We start from the raw sequence: 18,996 nt of genomic DNA, 5'->3' as shown, positions 1-18,996 counted from the left end.
GCCTGACCTGCTCACGTATGTTCATCCAAAATCAGGTCAGCTCCACCTAGCAGGTACCTGAATGAGACAGAGAACAAGAAAACACGGCCTGGCCTGCGGCGATCACACAGTGCATACTGTAATCATTATGTCAACATTATGTGCAAACAGAAATCTACTTTTACTTTACTGCTCAGCCTTGTAAAAGGTGTAACTGTCACGAACATTTAGAAAGCTTCATATGTTTATGAGTTATTATGTAATATTTACAGAATCAGTTTTACTTTGTGATGCAGTATTTGAAAAGAATTCCTGGAATCCGAAGCTTTTTCTTACATGTCTGTGTGTGCATTAATTTCTCATTTCATTTATACGATGATGTGTTCAGGTTTGAGGACCTCCTGCGGCTTTTTGGAGACTTTTATTGATTTTAATATAACACTGGGTATGGACCTACTAACAGAGTTAAATTCTGTATAATGTAAAAACCAGAAAATAAACCCCATATTCCAAAGGAAAACACACCCAAACTAACACCAGTCTGACGTCAAGATCCTGGAATGAAGACTGAAGAAAAGACTTTGTTCAAAAATGTATTTATTAGAAAACCCTTCAGCTGGTTCCCACATTAAACAATGAACATAATGACTAATCTCCTCGTCAAGTGTGATCACAGAAACGTTCTGATAACACCCCATTTGTTTTTTGATTTAGAAAATAAAAACTGTGATAATGGAAAACCCATGAAGTGAAGGAGAAACAACAATAACATACAAAAGCATTAATATACATGTTAAATAAAATTTTTGATTTACATTTAGATTTAAGATTTACATTTGGAAAAATATATATGTTTAAAATGAAAATCATAAAATTATTATGAGCAGTGATAGCCTCCACGACTAAAGAGACATGGGAAGTTTCCCTTTGAAAAACTAGCAAAATTAACCAAAATTAACTAATAAAATAATCAAGGAAATAAAATATGAAATACCTACAACAAAAATAAAACCAACCCATGAACAGACAAATCTAGAAGTGTACTAGAAGCAACACTAACAACACTCAATGGGGAGGGCTCCACACAGGAGGCGTCTCTCCTGCCTCTTTAGCTCTGATGGTGTAAGTAAAACATCCACTTCATTGAATGTCATTAGAATTTTTTTCTATTATTTTTTAACATTTTCAGTTGGTTCTGGCATGCCCTTCTTCTTAGATCTAAGAAAGCTGATTGATGCTGTACACAGGGAACCACTAATGGGGTGCAGGGAGGCAGTACGCGAGACAACATCTTGAAGATGTCGAGGTTCTGCCCATAATGTTTGACTGACATCTGATTTATGTGCAGCACATAAATACCACAATAATGATGGAGAGAAACTAAAAGGGAACTAAAATACAGATTTAAACTTACAACAATATGAAAGACTTAAGTCTATTTCACTTTAATGAACTCAGCCATGTGTCCAACCCAAAGTCCACATAAAACTATGTCTGTGAAATTTTCTGTTGATTGTTTGAAATAAAAAAGTGAGATAAGAGCCCAGACAAAATTCTTCGGGAGGTGTAGCCGTTAGGGGTAGGGTGGGGTGTGGGGGGTATTTTCAATCCATAGCCATAACTAACTAACTAATTATATATATAATGTTTAACCTGAGTAGCAAAAGAGTGCAGGGGGGTTGAAAACAATAAGCCAGGAGTTAGCTGTGCTCCTGGACTCTATCAAGCCTTGACCTCCCGGTCAGCTATTGCGCTGGTGGATAACAGAGCTCTCCGAAAACGTGGAAGCACTTTTGCAAATATGTGATATTTTTATAAATTAAGTAGATATTTGAGCATTACACAGCTACATTCTCGCCTGAAAATATCTTAAAAGGTTATTTTGTGACCCAGAAAGGGTAGTCTGGGGAAAAGGAGGAGGGTGGTCATTGGAGCCTGGGCCAAAAAACTTATTACTTTTTCTGGGTCACAAAATAAACTTTTAAGATATTTTCAGGCGAGAATGTAGCTGTGTAAAGTTCAAATATCTGCTCGATTTATCAAGACATCACATATTTGCAAAAATGCTCTGACGTTTTCGGAGACGTCCATTTTTTTTTTCATGCTTTGTGGCAGCTTTTGAACATCTGTGGCATCTATTAATGTCAAATCTAGCCTTTATTTAACAACATAAGCAATCTCTATGTTACAATAATTGCACAGCCATTAAGGATAAAATCAGTTTCTGAAAACTGTTCTGCTTTTTCTCCCTCTGCTTGCTTCTTACTGTCTTTGAGGATCGGGATCAGCACTCCTGTTGTTGGACAGAAAGACATCAACTCAGTGGTAAGTATTTCGGTTTTCCAATATATTAGCAACTGTCAGTGACATTTATATTAATCAGGCTGAACTTTAATCATACTTTAGATCAGCCTGTTTTACTTATCGTTTTATTTGTGCTTTGGTTTGGGGAAGTTGTTTCTTTACTGATCTTTTCCTGTCTTCTGTTATTAGACTTGAGATATGACTGCACTATGCTGTTGCTGGTGACTCCAGTTAATTCTACAAGACATGCTGTGTAAGTAAACAAACAACAACAGTTTGGTCTGCATTTCTTGAAAGATCACATCCCCCAAACTTAGTTTAGAGGGTCTACACTGTATATAGTGAAGTCTGCAAGTTTTCTAACAGCAAAATTTGTTTTGTTCCCAAATCATTTTGCACATCATTAGAATGAAAGTTATTGGCCATGTTTGCATAGCCCTTTTTAAAATGATGCTTTCATGGCATTATTGTGTGTCGGGTGGGGGTCAGGGCTATCCAGACTGACAATTGGGACATTGAATGTCACCTCTCTGGTGGGGAGGGAGCCTGAGATTGTGTAAATTGGAGTCTGTTTTATACCAAATGCAGAAAAAAATGTTTTAAGAAAGCAATTAAGTTCATGTTCCAAAAAATATGATTGTTTGCTCGCAGGACACCAGGAGAGATGAGTCCTCCGTCACAGATGGTGTGGTCAGTGAAGATGGTCGCCTGCAGGTTCAAGCTCATTGCATCTCCAACCCACATCCACTGCCACTGTACTTAAGGGACGTTAAAGACCTTCTTCTGCACCTACATTTGGATCACCTCGATCCATGACAGTTATTCGGGCAGTAATGCCTGGACTGGAAACAAGCCATCCTTAAAACATTACAACATTCCAGCTCCTGTGTTGGAATGAAAAACAAATGTGTTGTTTAAATCAGAGACTGCACTTGTGACAGAACAATAAATATTTTATTTTGATTATATAAGTAATGTAAGTACAAAACAAACTTGTGGTAGGCCTAAACTTATTTTCAGAATAATTACATCTGAGACTTTGTTTCATTGTAAGATTATAACAGTGATGGCAATATAATTGTTTGTTGTTCAGCAGAACAGTGTCCAGTATGTTGGCTGTTATACTTTGTTGTGTTTGAAAATAAAAGTTGGGCTGATTTTAACATCATTACAAAAAGTGTTGTTAATTCTTTTTAATCATATTCAGGTTACCACAAATAGTTTTTTCATTTAGTTGAACTTGAAATGTTTGTCAGTAGGTAAACAATTAAAATTGTACAGTCAGAAATATCAAGTTATTCTTAATACTGCAGACTTGCAATGTGTAAGTTGTCCTAACAGTCATCTTAAGTAAGCTTTACTTAGATTTTTTGAGGCAACGAGTTTCCTCAATTTTTTTCGAGTTCTGGGAACTAACAAGGCTGTACAGTGTACTCAAAATGAGCCAGGTACAGCGTGTGGTGGTGGTGCACATGCATAGACCATGGTGTGGTGGCAGGTTGAAAGGTTGTGGTGGTGGATGCATGACTTGTCTTAGCAGTAAAAATCCATCTGCAACTGAACTTGTCTCTCAAGAGTGACTTATAATTTACTGTGATGTTCAGAAGCTGGCCTCTCAGATGACTCCATCATATCCAGAATTCTTTTCTTCATCTGTATGTCCACCTCTGCAACATTACGCAAATGTGTTTCAGTTGAAAGTCTTCTTTTAAGTCTGTCCTGTCTGTAGCCCTTGAGTTTTGCCTTGACAAAAGGTAGAATAATGAAAAAGAAATGAACCACAATAAATGTTAAAAATAATTGAGTGGTGGAATGCCAAGATGAATATTTCCTTAAGTGCTCCACTTAAATATTTTAGGTTAAGTGTTGTCTTTTCCTATACTTTTAAGTGTACAACATTGTTGAGGTAGGGATTGAAGAGCAACACAGTTACACTGCAGATTGAGATGAATATAAATGTGTGATTATGATGACTTGGTATAGGTTAAGCTACACAGTAGTTAAAGAAATGAAGGCGAGCTGTATGATTACTAGGTGAAAGCTAAAGGAAACGCGCGTATGCGCCTCCCCGTCCCCCAAGCGAAGGCCGTGGCAAATGAGTTCGTGAGGGATTCGAACTGGCGGCCTTCTGTACCAGAGACTTCCGCCACATGTCATACGCCAAGCGGCCGGCCGAGAGATCGATTGAAAAAAAAGCCATTTATCTTTTCCTCTTCAGCCAGCTTTTTTTCTCATCGTTTTTACAAAGTACACATTAAGCTTCTTCTGCAATATTCTTACACACTAATTACACATGGAAACCTACACTGTACAATGGAATATTGTGTTTCATTTAAAATATTAAATAGGCTCAACTCAATTTTTGACAATTTGTTATTAGAACTCCATTTAAATAACTTACCAGTACTTTTTATGCAAAAATGCAGATAAACTCAATTTATTTCACTTGTCTTAACTTAGAAAAACTAACTAAGCTGGAAGTTTTACTTCACAGGGCGGAAGGATGAAAGATGTGTTTTGAAAATGCCACGTCACTACCGTCCTCCTCCCTCTCGGATCAGTCCGCATGTTCACGGTGCCAGCATTTGTTATGGAATATGTTGAGCAAACCTGGAGAAGCCTCAGCTCAACATATTATTGTCATTGCTGTGGATCTTTACCTGATACACTGACTTGGTGAGTAAATGTTTACTCTTATTCAAACTGATTTTGTGGCTTCTCTTAGTTTAGCACCAGGATTATAATCTTGCTAGCTAGTTAGTGTTAGCCTAGCGTTGCTGCTGCCGCTGGGCTCATGTTACTTAAAAATTAACACCACAGCCTTAAAAACCTTACATAAAACTATGTCTGTGAAATTTTCTGTTGATTGTTTGAAATAAAAAAGTGAGATAAGAGCCCAGACAAAATTCTTCGGAAGGTGTAGCCGTTAGGGGTAGGGTGGGGTGTGGGGGGTATTTTCAATCCATAGCCATAACTAACTAACTAATTATATATATAATGTTTAACCTGAGTAGCAAAAGAGTGCAGGGGGGTTGAAAACAATAAGCCAGGAGTTAGCTGTGCTCCTGGACTCTATCAAGCCTTGACCTCCCGGTCAGCTATTGCGCTGGTGGATAACAGAGCTCTCCGAAAACGTGGAAGCACTTTTGCAAATATGTGATATTTTTATAAATTAAGTAGATATTTGAGCATTACACAGCTACATTCTCGCCTGAAAATATCTTAAAAGGTTATTTTGTGACCCAGAAAGGGTAGTCTGGGGAAAAGGAGGAGGGTGGTCATTAGAGCCTGTGCATACTTGTAAACGCAGCAATGGCGGAGGAGCGCGGCTAAAAAACTTATTACTTTTTCTGGGTCACAAAATAAACTTTTAAGATATTTTCAGGCGAGAATGTAGCTGTGTAAAGTTCAAATATCTGCTCGATTTATCAAGACATCACATATTTGCAAAAATGCTCTGACGTTTTCGGAGACGTCCATTTTTTTTTTTCATGCTTTTGGCAGCTTTTGAACATCTGTGGCATCTATTAATGTCAAATCTAGCCTTTATTTAACAACATAACATAACTTTTCACAGGTGGGGGCCAGTGAAAAGTATAAGAAGCTGTGTAACACGTCACCATTTGGAGACTTGCTGTGACCCTCTCTGCATCTCTCCCCATCCGGATGGTTTTTATGCTCATTGTGTGAAAATTGTATGGAAATAAAGGATTGTTGATTGAGCATTTATACACCGAGTATTGTCCTTCCTTCAGCCCAAAGATTCAAAGAACTGGGAAAATTCAACAACTTGGTGCCGGTGACCCGGATCTTTGGTGTGCTGAGGAGGGGCAGATTTGGCCTGTGGTGAGATCGTGGGGCGAGGCGAACAGAGGACGGTCCAAACATAAAAAGGTAAGCACAGCCTGTTGTATTATAAATACCAAATGTGCATATTGGGCTTTCCAAATTAATCTGTTCGCTGAGTTACACGTATTTTCACATTAAATTGTCGGTGTCTGGTTTTCGGCGCAAGATACTAACAACATAAGTTGAGGCTGAATTCAAGTGTTATAGGAATTTTCTAGCAAGATACTAATAATATTCTACGTTGAGACTAGAAATCAAGTGTGTTATAGGAACTGGCTCTAGCAAGATACTAATCATATTCTACGTTGAGACTAGGGTGCAGCCCACTTTTACCCTACATAATTAATTTTGTCTATGACTGGCTTCTGTTGCAAGAAATGTGGAAAAACTTTCAAAAAGCGGCCAAAGTGTAGAATATGAAATAGAGGTGAAATAGAGTCTGGCTTATGGTGCGCTTGCATTTTCAAAGGTGAGCTCAGAGGTTTCTGTGTGTGTTTCTGCTGATGAGACGCGCTTGCTGTGTTTCTGTGTGAAATATGAACATGGTGACAGTGACGGTTGATGTGTAAATGGGAGGACATTAGAGCAAAGACACATTTTAGGATCAAAGGTTGATGCCTAGTGGACCTGTGGAAATTGGTTTTGTTCATGGTGTTGGCAACCCCCCTGCCTGTGGACGCGCAGTCAGGTCCAGCGGCGTCTGGTTTGCTGAGGTGGTGACTTGGGGACTGAGGACTCCCGCATAGCCACAGAATAATATTGAAAACGTTTGTGTAATCACGGGTTTACATTTTATTCTGGATTAGAACATAGAACAAGACACATTTTGCGAACAAAGGTTGAGTTCTAAGTATAGTAAGAGAAAAAGGTTAAATAAGGTTAAATAAGGTTAAATAAGGTTGAAAAAGGTTGTATTCCTCGTTTCAGTGGTTGAAATTGTTGTTTGCCTGTCCCCTGACGAGTGTTAAATTAAATAAAGAGGGTATTTGGAGCCACATAGAGATAGACGGGCTGAATTGGGTATATTACTCTGTGGTGTAAAAAAAAAAAAAGGAGAGAGAGAAAGATAGGACGGTGTAGTTTGTGTGAAAGCGCCGTTAGAGTCGGCGTCTCGTCTGAAGTACGGGAGTCAATTAAAGTAACGGGATCATTTGTGTATAAAAGTGTGTTTGTGTTGTGCAGAAATTGTGGCAGGAGGCCAACAGAATAATTTGTGTCTAAAAGTGTGTTTGTGTTGTGCAGAAATTGTGGCAGGAGGCCAACAGAATAATTTGTGTCTAAAAGTGTGGTTGTGTTGTGCAGAAATTGCGGCAGGAGGTCGTGTCGTGAATTGTTGCAAATTGTGAAGTCATTTTGGAGGGTTTAAAGGTGTGTAGTGGTGTGAAAATGTTGGGGTCTAAGTCTAACATAGAAAAAGGGGGTGTGCAGGGTGAGTGGAAAACTTTTGAGAAGCAGAGAGAGGAGTTGTTGAGGGCGCTGCAGGTCATGCGACCTGGGAGTGCGCCAGAGAAAAAATTAGAGGTTGCAGCTGTGGCAAAGGAGAGTAAGGAGTTGTGTGATAAAGAAGGAGTGATTGTAAATATAAGACGTCTTTGTAATATAATAGAGAGTTGAGTGTGAAACGAGGCTGTGTGTGACGACAGCGCGCTGCGAGCTAGTTTAGACGGTGTGTGAACATGCAAATGAGGTGGCTGCTGTGAAGCCCACAGAGGACTTCCTGTTTAGCGTGTTATTGAGTTTTATAAGTATGATTTGCAAACAATGATACATGCCTGTAATTAAAACGCTGATTTTGTTGATTATAATATTATAGATACAGTTTTTGAATGACTACGGTGAATGTTTGATGTTTGGCTGGGTTTTGATATAGGAGAGATGGCTTGGCGGCTGCTGGGGGTGAGTGTCGGTGGCCGGAAATCTGCATGCCCATAAAAGGCAACTGCCTGACTGTGTGAACGATGCACCGGGAGAGAGAGAGTAAAATCTAGGCAGATGAACCAAATGGATGTTTTAAGAAAAATAGTAAATGAATGTTTTAGTCTCTTAATACAGGTGGATTTCTCTCAACCTGGAAACCTGAGTACAGCGGCAAAAGGATAGACTAACAAAATTGGGACGACAGACAGGCCAAGCTCTGGCTCAAAATTTTACAGCTTGACCTCTCACTTCGTCCTCACCCTGAAAAGAAGCTTAAAGGACATCTTCTCCTCCAGTTATCGGTTACCATCACTGGAAATTTTCAGGCAAGTTTTTCACTGAATTGTTTTTGGCACCATGTGTCTCTGAATCTCACAAGCAAGCTCTAATTCCTGGCTGAAGACATGGAATGCTGTTATTTAAGGTGGGAAATCAAAATTTGGGAAACAAAATTAAAAACACACACAATTAGAGAAATGCCTTGTTGGAGAAAAAGTTAAAATAACCCACCCACAAACGCACACACACGCAATGAAGAAACAGCTTACATTCATGAACACGTGAAGATTTTCCAGCAAGGTTAAAGCAGCAAAACTTAACATACACATGTTGTTAAATGATAAAGTTTATCCACTAATAACAAATAAACTCTCTGGGTTGCAGGACAACAACTTGACTTCAAAAAGACAGACACTGGTATGATAAACCAGTGATGAAATAATAAATTTAGTGGTTAAAAGAGTCAAATTGTGACATGTTTTCTTCTGATTGATTAATACAAGTGATTACTGAATGAAAGAAAATTCCTTTTTTGAATTATTAAACATGATCTTAAGAATTTTAACGTGTACCTGTGTTGTCCTGTCAACTTGGTGGGTTAGGAGTTGATTATATAGTGAGAAAAAACAAAAAAAGGGGGGGAGAAGGCTGACACAGGGCCTGGCCCCTCTCTGAATAACACAGCCAAAACAACATCATTTTCCTGTTCGTCTGTTTTTGTTTTGTTTTTTCTCTTTATGCTTAATTACAGGCTGCTTTATCGGCCCGGAAAGCCGAGGCTGACCTGGACTCCTGCTCTCCCCTCTACCATCTTTGCTCTCCCTTCTACCATCTTTGATGTGACCCTGACCAAATGCTACAGCAGCTGGACCCACAACAACAGCCTGAGAATGTCAACAGTGCTGCAGGAAAAAGATCTCATGCAGCGGAGACGCAGAACGTTAAATCCAAGGCCCGTTTCACTACACGGGGGAGATTTCCAGACAGCTTCAGCTGACAGAGCTGTGACGAGACGCCTATTAAGCCCGGATGAAAAGTGAGGCCGAGCAAAAGAATGCTGACCTTAACAACTCTGCATTAAAACTGTGCAGGACAGTGATGGACCAACACGGATGATCGGGCAGCAAAAAGGGCGTGCCAGAGACACGAGGAGTAACTGAGGTCAGGAGGCACCTCAGATTGGACAAAAGCAGCAGAAGAACATAAGCTGAAGGCACAGGTGTCGGGGCTCAGCCAGGAGCTGACCTCTGAGAAGAGCCGAACAGCAGAGCTGCAGAAGGCCGTGGAGCAAAGCAAGGAAAACATCAATAAACTTCAATCTGACGTGTACGGAAAAGACTCTGAGGTTTCTGCCCTCAGTGAGAGCTCGAGACATCAGAGCAGAAACTGAGCATGGCTCAGGAGGAGCTGGACAAGGAGAAGATGCAGGACACTGGAGAAAAGGACTGCCTCAATTGGGGCCAGAACCAGTATGGACAGAACTTTGGGCAGCAGCACCAATGGACCCAAACGGACTGAAAAGGAGGAGAGCAGGACCCCAGAGCACGCTTCAGGCCCTGGTTTACCCAGAACACCAGAACAGGAAAGTGATGAACACAAACACACACACAAACACACACATCTACATACACTGACTCAGAATTAAGAGAAACACACATACGAACACATATGCACTCATTGATTGACTGAGAAATGACACACACACGCACACAAATCGAAATGCTGATTCAATTCACTGAGAAGTGATCCACACACACACACACACATACACATGTTTGTGCAATGAAGAGTGATACACACACGCTGATGCAATGAAGAATGCTTTACTAACAACTGCTATGCTGATACACAAAATGCTGCACACAAACGTCCAAATACAGAATTTGTTACAACAACAAGAAGCCATTGATTGTTAATTGGTTAAATGCATTTCATGTCACCCAGAGGGCATTTGTGTAGATTTAGGGGACAGGGTCTAAAGCAGTTTGGTTATGAAAACAATGTCTGTGAGTGATGTCTGTTTATGGCTCAAGGCCTCGACTGAATTGTTTACTGTGCTTCACACAGCCTGATAAGGAGCAGTGGTACAGAGTGAAAATGATGAATTAACGGTGTGAGCCTTATTTCGGAGCGCCACATTTTTGTGATTGAGATTTAATTGAAGGAGGAACACACTGAAAATAAAAAATAAATTTAAAAAAAAAAGAAAAAAAAAGAAAAAGGGGGCCAGCCCTTGGATTTACGTAAGTATCCCACGTGTATTTAACACAATTGCCTCAGGCTTTAAAGATTTGTACAAAATTCAACAGGAAATCATAGCTTCCCTGTATTTCCTACATTGTTGGCATGCTGGTGAGTGCTGTTGCTCCACAGTAAGAAGGTCCTGGGTGCAAGTCCACAGTCTGGCTAGTTTGCAGTGGTTTCTCTCTGGGTATTCTGGTTTCCTGCCACAGTGAAAAGTCATGCAGCTGTTAGAGCTAGGTTAATTGATGATTCTAAATTATCTGTGAATGTAAGTGTAAATGGTTGTTTGTTTCTAGGTGATAGACTGGTGACCTGTTCGGGGTGCACCCTGCCTCGTAACATATCACTTTCTGGTGAAGTTTTGGTTGATTGTGGGTTTTGCTGAACACTAGGTTGATTTTATCAGTGAGGTTTGGATTGTTTTCTTTCTCTAAGAGAGAGAAAGGTGGTTTTATGCTTGGACAGGTTTCTAATGGGCCCCAGTATTTGTTATTATATGAGTATTTTATTGGTTACGTTTGTTTTTGCTTTTGTGTGCACTGAGATAAGAACATCTGAGAGGAGTGATCCACCGGTGGTGATATTTTGGTATTTTGTGAGTTCCTGATTTAACAAATCAGCTCTTTAATCCAGGCCTGAGAGAGTGAACTTTAAAGCGCTATAAAACATTCTTACTGAAAACAGTCGCAAAGTATTTTTCTCCACATTAAAATGGGCTCAGGAGAAAGCCACTTATTGGGGACAATTAGAAAATGAGAGTCCCTGCCTAAAAAAGGATTCAGCGAGGTAATCCAACCTAAAGTTCTTCTTTTTCTTTTTGAAATGACGTCATTTTGCTGAGGGTGGAAATCAAATGCGGCGATGGTTTCCACTATCAGCAAAGAAAGAAAGAATGGATGAATGAATGAATGAATGGAAATAAAAACAAACTGACTGACTGGTAAAAGCTGACAAGACTTGACCACGACTCAAAGTTTACCTCCACCTAGACAGGCCAAAAGGGTGGATGAATTTATATGTTTCTTTTTACAGGAGCAGAAAGATGACAGCAACATCCGAGGTTGCGTGATGATTTAACCTTTTAAATGCCACTTTCTGTGTTTGTGAATCTACCAGGGGTGTGTTATTCATGGGCTTGTGTTGCTCACAGAGATTACTGTGAGAAAGTGTGTATACATCTGCGCAGCGCTAACATTTACATTCTCTTTTCTACAGCATTACAGTTCTTCATGTGGTTTGATGATGTGATTTATGACAGAACAATTGGTTGATGTTGGTTTCTCTACTACAGGATTGATGATGCTGTTACACTTTGTTGTTGGGAAAATGTTGAAGGTTACTTTGACGATGTGAATAACGTGAGAAATTTCCTGTGTTGAAACCAGTGTCATTCCTTTTACAGCAGGCTTCATTTTATGGCCTTTTACGGCACCTCTGGAACCTGTCGACCTGCGCCTGACCACCAGGATTGTCTATGTGTGCTCCTAATGTCTGTTTTTTCTAAGAGTGGATGTGGAGGATTCAGCAGAAAACAGACAAGTGACATGAGGAAACAAATAAGATGTAGTGTTTATGGAATAGTTGAATATGAGCTCATAGTGATAAAATGGGTGGAGTGACATTGTTTAAGGGAAGTCACAGATTAAATTGTGGAATAAATTGGGATGATTCATGATTTGGGACAAATTATGGTAATAATAGTGATTTAATGATTGGAGAAAACCTGCACATGATACTTGTCTTTTATGCTGAATACTTTATCACTCTTATGATCTACAGTTGGTTGCAAATGTGAAGTTTGATTTAACAGATTTGTCTTCCAGGATACAGGCTCCAGGTGGAGCTGGGAGGTGAATAAGCTGAACATGTAACTGCTGATTAATGTTTTTACACAGGGTTACAGGTTGGAGTATGGCTGCTCCAAGTGGGAAACCCTGGAGATTGTTTTAAAGAGAATGTGCAACATTCTTGTACATGTCTCATTGAGGAGTTGACACATGGTGGAAGCCATGTGGGGAGAGGAGTGTTATTTTTAATCTGTAGATGTCGTGAGGTGCCATGACGAGAAGGAGTGGCTGAGAGGATCGTCCACAGGATGGGAGCTGAGGCCAGGAGAGAGGCTTCAGGAGGATCAGAGATCATCTTCAGCACAGCAGACATCACACAGAGAGCTGTGCTACTGAGCTTCCAGGAGATTGAGAGGAGACTTCCCACAGCATGATTTTAAATATAATGAGAGATTCATCGTTGACATTGAGGAAGACAACTAAGGTGTACGACGTGCTCTGCCTTAAATCTTCAGCAGCGTTGGACGTGACAACTCGAGGGATGGAGAGAGCGTGCCAAGCTCTAAAAGTGACAGCGCAGAGGAAATCCAGCGATGGAATTGTGTTTCTGTGTGAAGCACAAATACTAGGAGACTGGGAAATAGTTGACACCACTTTTCCCAAGGATGAAGATCACCTAAAGTGTGTCACTTTGCCATGCAGATTTGATGCTCTGCAGAGAAGCCTTCTGTGAGGGAGAGATGTAAAGAGACGAGCCTTTCATCTACATTTAATTCATGTCAACCCTAGAATGTATGTTGTAAGTGATCTCTCTAAAGAGAGATCAAAGGGGGAATTGTGAGATCATTATTCTCCTTATATTTTTAGGTTAAAGAACATGACCATTGTTGTAGTATGTTAGACAAATGTTCCAGTATATCTCTGGGGATTAAAAGAATGTGACCATCCTTTGGGTTCTGTTAGACAAGTGGGCGCCACCATTTATCTGCTGTGAATGTTTTACACTGTTTTCTTGTCATGTCAGACTGCTTAAATCATTTTCTGAGAATGTTGTGTGCAAAAGACCTTGTGCCGATAATAGCAGAAACAGACCACATTCTGTGCCCCCACCCTTGTAGGAGGTAGAAAGACAGGGAGCCGAGGTCATAACTTAGGCGCCACGACAGATAAGAGAGTGTGAATGTTTAGGTTTACGACCAGGTGGGGGCCAGTGAAAAGTATAAGAAGCTGTGTAACACGTCACCATTTTGAGACTTGCTGTGACCCTCTTCAGGCATCTCTCCCCATCCGGATGGTTTTTATGCTCATTGTGTGAAAATTGTATGGAAATAAAGGATTGTTGATTGAGCATTTATACACCGAGTATTGTCCTTCCTTCAGCCCAAAGATTCAAAGAACTGGGAGAATTCAACAATATATAGAATTTACTATATAGCTGGATGAACATGAAAAATATGTCTATAATAACAAATGACCATGAGAGCCAGTAGAATTAATTCAACTGGACACTCAAAAGACGTTTGTTGTTGTTCAGCAGAACAGTGTCCAGTATGTTGGCTGTTATACTTTGTTGTGTTTGAAAATAAAAGTTGGGCTGATTTTAACATCATTACAAAAAGTGTTGTTAATTATTTTTAATCATATTCAGGTTACCACAAATAGTTTTTTCATTTAGTTGAACTTGAAATGTTTGTCAGTAGGTAAACAATTAAAATTGTACAGTCAGAAATATCAAGTTATTCTTAATACTGCAGACTTGCAATGTGTAAGTTGTCCTAACAGTCATCTTAAGTAAGCTTTACTTAGTTTTTTTGAGGCAACGAGTTTCCTCAATTTTTTTCGAGTTCTGGGAACTAACAAGGCTGTACAGTGTACTCAAAATGAGCCAGGTACAGCGTGTGGTGGTGGTGCACATGCATAGACCATGGTGTGGTGGCAGGTTGAAAGGTTGTGGTGGTGGATGCATGACTTGTCTTAGCAGTAAAAATCCATCTGCAACTGAACTTGTCTCTCAAGAGTGACTTATAATTTACTGTGATGTTCAGAAGCTGGCCTCTCAGATGACTCCATCATATCCAGAATTCTTTTCTTCATCTGTATGTCCACCTCTGCAACATTACGCAAATGTGTTTCAGTTGAAAGTCTTCTTTTAAGTCTGTCCTGTCTGTAGCCCTTGAGTTTTGCCTTGACAAAAGGTAGAATAATGAAAAACAAATGAACCACAATAAATGTTAAAAATAAATGAGTGGTGGAATGCCAAGATGAATATTTCCTTAAGTGCTCCACTTAAATATTTTAGGTTAAGTGTTGTCTTTTCCTATACTTTTAAGTGTACAACATTGTTGAGGTAGGGATTGAAGAGCAACACAGTTACACTGCAGATTGAGATGAATATAAATGTGTGATTATGATGACTTGGTATAGGTTAAGCTACACAGTAGTTAAAGAAATGAAGGCGAGCTGTATGATTACTAGGTGAAAGCTAAAGGAAACGCGCGTATGCGCCTCCCCGTCCCCCAAGCGAGGGGCCGTGGCAATGAGTTCGTGAGGGATTCGAACTGGCGGCCCTCTGTACCAGAGACTTCCGCCACATGTCATACGCCAAGCGGCCGGCCGAGAGATCTATTGAAAAAAAAGCCATTTATCTTTTCTTCTTCAGCCAGCTTCATTTCTCATCGTTTTTACAAAGTACACATTAAGCTTCTTCTGCAATATTCTTACACACTAATTACACATGGAAACCTACACTGTACAATGGAATATTGGGTTTCATTTTAAATATTAAATAGGCTCAACTCAATTTTTAACTATTTCTTTTTAGAACTCCATTTAAATAACTTACCAGTACTTTTTATGCAAAAATGCTGACAAACTCAATTTATTTCACTTGTCTTAACTTACAAAAACTAACTAAGCTGGAAGTTTTGCTTCACAGGGCGGAAGGATGAAAGATGTGTTTTGAAAATGCCACGTCACTTCCGTCCTCCTCCCTCTCGGATCAGTCCGCATGTTCACGGTGCCAGCATTTGTTATGGAATATGTTGAGCAAACCTGGAGAAGCATCAGCTCAACATATTATTGTCATTGCTGTGGATCTTTACCTGATACACTGACTTGGTGAGTAAATGTTTACTCTTATTCAAACTGATTTTGTGGCTTCTCTTAGTTTAGCACCAGGATTATAATCTTGCTAGCTAGTTAGTGTTAGCCTAGCGTTGCTGCTGCCGCTGGGCTCATGTTACTTAAAAATTAACACCACAGCCTTAAAAACCTTACATAAAACTATGTCTGTGAAATTTTCTGTTGATTGTTTGAAATAAAAAAGTGAGATAAGAGCCCAGACAAAATTCTTCGGAAGGTGTAGCCGTTAGGGGTGGGGTGTGGGGGGTATTTTCAATCCATAGCCATAACTAACTAACTAATTATATATATAATGTTTAACCTGAGTAGCAAAAGAGTGCAGGGGGGTTGAAAACAATAAGCCAGGAGTTAGCTGTGCTCCTGGACTCTATCAAGCCTTGACCTCCCGGTCAGCTATTGCGCTGGTGGATAACAGAGCTCTCCGAAAACGTGGAAGCACTTTTGCAAATATGTGATATTTTTATAAATTAAGTAGATATTTGAGCATTACACAGCTACATTCTCGCCTGAAAATATCTTAAAAGGTTATTTTGTGACCCAGAAAGGGTAGTCTGGGGAAAAGGAGGAGGGTGGTCATTAGAGCCTGTGCATACTTGTAAACCAGCAATGGCAGAGGAGCGCGGCTAAAAAACGTATTACTTTTTCTGGGTCACAAAATAAACTTTTAAGATATTTTCAGGCGAGAATGTAGCTGTGTAAAGTTCAAATATCTGCTCGATTTATCAAGACATCACATATTTGCAAAAATGCTCTGACGTTTTTTGGAGACGTCCATTTTTTTTTTTCATGCTTTGTGGCAGCTTTTGAACATCTGTGGCATCTATTAATGTCAAATCTAGCCTTTATTTAACAACATAAGCAATCTCTATGTTACAATAATTGCACAGCCATTAAGGATAAAATCAGTTTCTGAAAACTGTTCTGCTTTTTCTCCCTCTGCTTGCTTCTTACTGTCTTTGAGGATCGGGATCAGCACTCCTGTTGTTGGACAGAAAGACATCAACTCAGTGGTAAGTATTTCGGTTTTCCAATATATTAGCAACTGTCAGTGACATTTATATTAATCAGGCTGAACTTTAATCATACTTTAGATCAGCCTGTTTTACTTATCGTTTTATTCGTGCTTTGGTTTGGGGAAGTTGTTTCTTTACTGATCTTTTCCTGTCTTCTGTTATTAGACTTGAGATATGACTGCACTATGCTGTTGCTGGTGACTCCAGTTAATTCTACAAGACATGCTGTGTAAGTAAACAAACAACAACAGTTTGGTCTGCATTTCTTGAAAGATCACATCCCCCAAACTTAGTTTAGAGGGTCTACACTGTATATAGTGAAGTCTGCAAGTTTTCTAACAGCAAAATTTGTTTTGTTCCCAAATCATTTTGCACATCATTAGAATGAAAGTTATTGGCCATGTTTGCATAGCCCTTTTTAAAATGATGCTTTCATGGCATTATTGTGTGTCGGGTGGGGGTCAGGGCTATCCAGACTGACAATTGGGACATTGAATGTCACCTCTCTGGTGGGGAGGGAGCCTGAGATTGTGTAAATTGGAGTCTGTTTTATACCAAATGCAGAAAAAAATGTTTTAAGAAAGCAATTAAGTTCATGTTCCAAAAAATATGATTGTTTGCTCGCAGGACACCAGGAGAGATGAGTCCTCCGTCACAGATGGTGTGGTCAGTGAAGATGGTCGCCTGCAGGTTCAAGCTCATTGCATCTCCAACCCACATCCACTGCCACTGTACTTAAGGGAAGTTAAAGACCTTCTTCTGCACTTACATTTGGATCACCTCGATCCATGACAGTCATTCGGGCAGTAATGCCTGGACTGGAAACAAGCCATCCTTAAAACATTACAACATTCCAGCTCCTGTGTTGGAATGAAAAACAAATGTGTTGTTTAAATCAGACACTGCACTTGTGACAGAACAATAAATATTTTATTTTGATTATATAAGTAATGTAAGTACAAAACAAACTTGTGGTAGGCCTAAACTTATTTTCAGAATAATTACATCTGAGACTTTGTTTCATTGTAAGATTATAACAGTGATGGCAATATAATTGTTTGTTGTTCAGCAGAACAGTGTCCAGTATGTTGGCTGTTATACTTTGTTGTGTTTGAAAATAAAAGTTGGGCTGATTTTAACATCATTACAAAAAGTGTTGTTAATTATTTTTAATCATATTCAGGTTACCACAAATAGTTTTTTTCATTTAGTTGAACTTGAAATGTTTGTCAGTAGGTAAACAATTAAAATTGTACAGTCAGAAATATCAAGTTATTCTTAATACTGCAGACTTGCAATGTGTAAGTTGTCCTAACAGTCATCTTAAGTAAGCTTTACTTAGTTTTTTTGAGGCAACGGGTTTCCTCAATTTTTTTCGAGTTCTGGGAACTAACAAGGCTGTACAGTGTACTCAAAATGAGCCAGGTACAGCGTGTGGTGGTGGTGCGCATGCATAGACCATGGTGTGGTGGCAGGTTGAAAGGTTGTGGTGGTGGATGCATGACTTGTCTTAGCAGTAAAAATCCATCTGCAACTGAACTTGTCTCTCAAGAGTGACTTATAATTTACTGTGATGTTCAGAAGCTGGCCTCTCAGATGACTCCATCATATGCAGAATTCTTTTCTTCATCTGTATGTCCACCTCTGCAACATTACGCAAATGTGTTTCAGTTGAAAGTCTTCTTTTAAGTCTGTCCTGTCTGTAGCCCTTGAGTTTTGCCTTGACAAAAGGTAGAATAATGAAAAACAAATGAACCACAATAAATGTTAAAAATAAATGAGTGGTGGAATGCCAAGATGAATATTTCCTTAAGTGCTCCACTTCAATATTTTAGGTTAAGTGTTGTCTTTTCCTATACTTTTAAGTGTACAACATTGTTGAGGTAGGGATTGAAGAGCAACACAGTTACACTGCAGATTGAGATGAATATAAATGTGTGATTATGATGAGTTGGTATAGGTTAAGCTACACAGTAGTTAAAGAAATGAAGGCGAGCTGTATGATTACTAGGTGAAAGCTAAAGGAAACGCGCGTATGCGCCTCCCCGTCCCCCAAGCGAGGGGCCGCGGCAAATGAGTTCGTGAGGGATTCGAACTGGCGGCCCTCTGTACCAGAGACTTCCGCCACATGTCATACGCCAAGCGGCCGGCCGAGAGGTCGATTGAAAAAAAAGCCATTTATCTTTTCCTCTTCAGCCAGCTTTTTTTCTCATCGTTTTTACAAAGTACACATTAAGCTTCTTCTGCAATATTCTTACACACTAATTACACATGGAAACCTACACTGTACAATGGAATATTGTGTTTCATTTAAAATATTAAATAGGCTCAACTCAATTTTTAACTATTTCTTTTTAGAACTCCATTTAAATAACTTACCAGTACTTTTTATGCAAAAATGCTGACAAACTCAATTTATTTCACTTGTCTTAACTTACAAAAACTAACTAAGCTGGAAGTTTTGCTTCACAGGGCGGAAGGAT

General features: G+C 39.5%; 2 long non-coding RNA genes across 2 annotated transcripts; both read left to right on the top strand.

Moving 5' to 3' along the window:
• The first annotated feature begins 1,520 nt into the window (after positions 1-1,520).
• Positions 1,521-4,066, top strand: LOC146497145 (uncharacterized). The gene is made up of 3 exons (XR_014870746.1): positions 1,521-2,304; positions 2,473-2,536; positions 2,935-4,066. It is a non-coding gene; the product is annotated as an uncharacterized LOC146497145 (long non-coding RNA).
• An 11,665-nt stretch (positions 4,067-15,731) lies between these two features.
• LOC146497144 (uncharacterized) lies at positions 15,732-17,864 on the top strand. Its single transcript, XR_014870752.1, has 3 exons — positions 15,732-16,510; positions 16,679-16,742; positions 17,141-17,864. It is a non-coding gene; the product is annotated as an uncharacterized LOC146497144 (long non-coding RNA).
• Positions 17,865-18,996: the final 1,132 nt, after the last annotated feature.

The sequence above is a fragment of the Neolamprologus multifasciatus genome, chromosome 18 (assembly GCF_963576455.1).
Source record: "Neolamprologus multifasciatus chromosome 18, fNeoMul1.2, whole genome shotgun sequence".
Taxonomy (NCBI): domain Eukaryota; kingdom Metazoa; phylum Chordata; class Actinopteri; order Cichliformes; family Cichlidae; genus Neolamprologus; species Neolamprologus multifasciatus.
The sequence above is the reverse complement of the archived record's forward strand: the minus strand, read 5'-3'. Positions and strand labels throughout refer to the sequence as shown.